Source organism: Mus pahari, chromosome 13 (genome assembly GCF_900095145.1).
Source record: "Mus pahari chromosome 13, PAHARI_EIJ_v1.1, whole genome shotgun sequence".
Taxonomy (NCBI): Eukaryota; Metazoa; Chordata; class Mammalia; order Rodentia; family Muridae; genus Mus; species Mus pahari.
In genome coordinates, this window is record NC_034602.1 from 52,954,083 (window position 1) to 52,957,658 (window position 3,576).

The window sequence follows — 3,576 nt, forward strand, 5'->3', positions numbered from 1 at the left end:
TCATCTTCACAAACTAAATCTAACATCTGAATATTCCAATATAAACATTAAACAAAATATATTGTAACTAACCATGGGGATTGATCTGATATCTGGAAAACAAGGATTACACATATTTTATAAACCAGTTCACAAAAGTTTAAATCACTACACGAAATAAAGTTAGCTGTATTGAGTCAAGGGTGAAAAGAAGTCATTAATGAATATCTATAATCCCTGAATTTGCAGAAATGGTACAAATCTGTTGTAGTGCGGTTCTACACACTACAGTTCACACAATTTTGTTTGCTCACTTGGGTTCAGACAGTGTATTGAATTTGCTATGAGAATATGAAGAAGGTGGATTTTAGCAGCAAATTCCATGTGACTGCTTGCTCTGGACTTTATCTTGGCACTTCTCTTCACCAGCTATTGCTCCAGGGCCCATCTGATTTTTAATCTCAACTGCAATCATGAAATACCATTCAATGTTTATTTCTTTCTTAGCACTGGTTTACAAAACAAAACAAAAAAAAAAAAAAAACAAAAAAAACAAAAAAAAAACAAAAAAGTAATTCACAGGCAAAATTCAAATCCATTGCTGTTATACAGTCTACTAATTTCTTTGTTCCCTACCAAGAACTTGTTGACATTTTCACTGGCATACCAATCACCTGTAACCACTGTTTAGTGCTATCGAAGAACTCCTGATCTGTCCTATCATACACAACTACAAAGCCATAGGATCCGCTATAATAATTGGAGCTGATTGATTGAAACCTTTCCTGGCTTGCTATGCTCCATAACTGAAGCTTTTTCTTTTTGTTGTTGTCCTGTCTAATTCTATAGTTCGTATCTTGAAATCCACACTAATTATGCTGATGTAGCTCCAGCGTATGAGTGCATATATCATCCATAAATCTAAGGAGGAGGCAAATTTACAAATCAGCAGAAACTTCAATAAGCAATTAAGTTTGGGATGCATGATGAACATATCACTGCAGTGGCCACTACCACCACCACCCTGGAGGCAGATGTCACCCCAACTTTCCATGTGCCATGGGTAATGGAAAAGAAGGAATGAGATAAGCTGATCTGGTAGAAAAATGTCAACCCTACTCTGACCAACTCAGTGCCTGCTTTCACCTAAAATCTGTAAAATCCTACAGAAGGTTACTAACATATTTTAAACTGTTAAAGGTGAATAAAATATAAAAATTAATGGTCAGACATGTTAAGTACAATTGTAATTCGTTTACAGAGGAAAGCTTGTAGGAATACAGAAATTTTTATCTCCCAACATATAGTCTGTTACCTCCCATTGCGTAATGTTCTGGGTATGGTTTCAACTGGGTATACAAAAATTGCTTGTAACATAGTAAATGAGTAAAATGAATCCATTTTACAATACTATTGCATGGCAGGAAACCTATTGCTCACATAGTTCCCTTGGATGAGTTACCATTCCACCATAGTAAGTTGCATGCTAGCCTCCTAACAGGATAAGATCACATGGAAAATAAGATTTGTCAGAAGTCTATTGCTTCTGTCTCCACCTGCATACTTCTCATAAACTCTGGCAGTGTAGTACTGACCACATAGACAAAGCTATAAAAACAAACAGACAAATAAACCAAAAACTCCTCCTTATCTACAGAATGTAGGTATGTCTCATATGACTGGGGATGAATTCTCAACCCCAAGGGAGGATTCCGAAGTCTGCAACCACTTCCTAAATATTTTAAAACAACAATACAAACAACAACAATCCAACAACAACAACAACAAAACCAGAGACAAATTAGACATCACTATATCATGACTCCGGCAAGCACTGAAACAAGGTAAATTTTTCCCAAGCGGCTTTTATACCACTCTAAGTACATGCAAAGAATAGGGTCAGTTCTAGGTCAAGAAACAAATCATTAAACAAATGTGGTCAATATATCCAGGGAATTATCAAGATGATCAAGACACAAGGAACACATTCCTCAGCCATATTTATCCTGAGCCTACTTTCTTTTCCTAGCCCAATGTCAAATATTCTTGGTGATACCCCTGAAGAGTCACCAAGAGCTCTCCACAGCAAATATTAATTATTCTTATCTCAGTGTCTCCAGAACTGACATAAGAATGCTGCTATGAACAGAGGAACCTTGTACATAAGCCTACTACATGACTAATATAGAAACTGCATGTTAGTTCAACTGGTCCTGGCCTGAAATTAAGTTATTTCTCTTAGAAAAAGTTAATTTCAGGGTCTACATCCAAATTATCCATGGTCCCTCATTAAAAGAGGGTGAAAGATACTTAGCTGTCAAACTCACAGCTTTAGAAAATTATTTAGAATATCCAGCCAGTGTCCCTGAGAATTGGTTTTGCACCTTCACAGTGAACAAATGGTTTTGTTAAGTGATGTCGCACATCCTCATATTCTTCAGAGGGAGATGACTTAGATTAAGGAGGTTCTCTAACCTGGGCTTACCTTTAGTGCTTTGAGAACATAATCTTTCTGCTATCCAGTTAGAGAGCTCAAGGTCCAAGGCATGTGCTCTTACTTAAAAACCTACAAGGAGTGTGCAGGTCTTAGCAGTGATATTTGTGCATATTTTCTAAGAAATTCTGAAAGCCAATATTTTATAAAGGTAATATAATTTGGTTATCTTGCTTTATGAATCTTGCCAATGTCTTTTAAATTTTAATGATTTTTATAAACATGTTGTCAGTATGTTATAATCTACAGATTTGTCCATCAAAAAATGAGTAAAGACTTGTTAATTCAGTCCATTCAGTCCACATGTAAATTATTTGTTGCAGATTTGACATGACTGACTGCTTTCATCTTTCATTTGTTGGCTGAGTGTATGGAATAAAAATGCAGTGATTTTTTTTAAACAGTTATGTTAATAGGGTTAATTTAAGAAAACTTTTTTTTTTTTTTTTTTTTTGTAAAATGAATCACTAACTCTTAACACGGCAGATACTGTCTCTGGGAGTATAGCTTTAAAACTGAAATAAGACATCATAATTTTTGGAGGAATAGAGTTTGGATTTAAATTATCTCTTTATTTAGCCTGGTTATATAAAATATATTTACTATAAAATCTTTGAATGTAAGTGTAATAATTTGATATTAACAAAAATATGCAGTTATATTTTCAAATCCTATATATAGTCATTTAATATACATTATTAAATTGTTTCTAACTGTAAATTATGATCTAATTGAGATATTCTATTCTTCTATGTTTTGTTAATGAAATAATACCTACTATATATTAATATTTAAAAGAAACACATACATACACATTTATATATATATTCTCCTGACTCATATCCTCAAGCCCTTTGAATGGAATTACTGTTTCCTTTGTCACTCTTCTTTGAGTCTTGAAGCAGTTACTGAGAGATCAACAACCCCAAACTCCCAAGGGCAGTTCAAGTCACCTCTGAATGACTATTTATGGGTCATGAACCATTCAACTTATCTGTCTTCTTGCTACACTGGACATTGTTGTGGGAACTCAGAACTAAAGCATCTGTATAGAAGCCTCCTTTGCATCAATTAACCTCTAAGATGAACTTAACATCCTTCAG

At 34.4% G+C, this 3,576-nt stretch overlaps 1 pseudogene; it reads right to left on the bottom strand.

Moving 5' to 3' along the window:
- Nucleotides 1-346: 346 nt before the first annotated feature.
- LOC110330306 lies at nt 347-2,259 on the bottom strand (annotated as a pseudogene).
- Nucleotides 2,260-3,576: the final 1,317 nt, after the last annotated feature.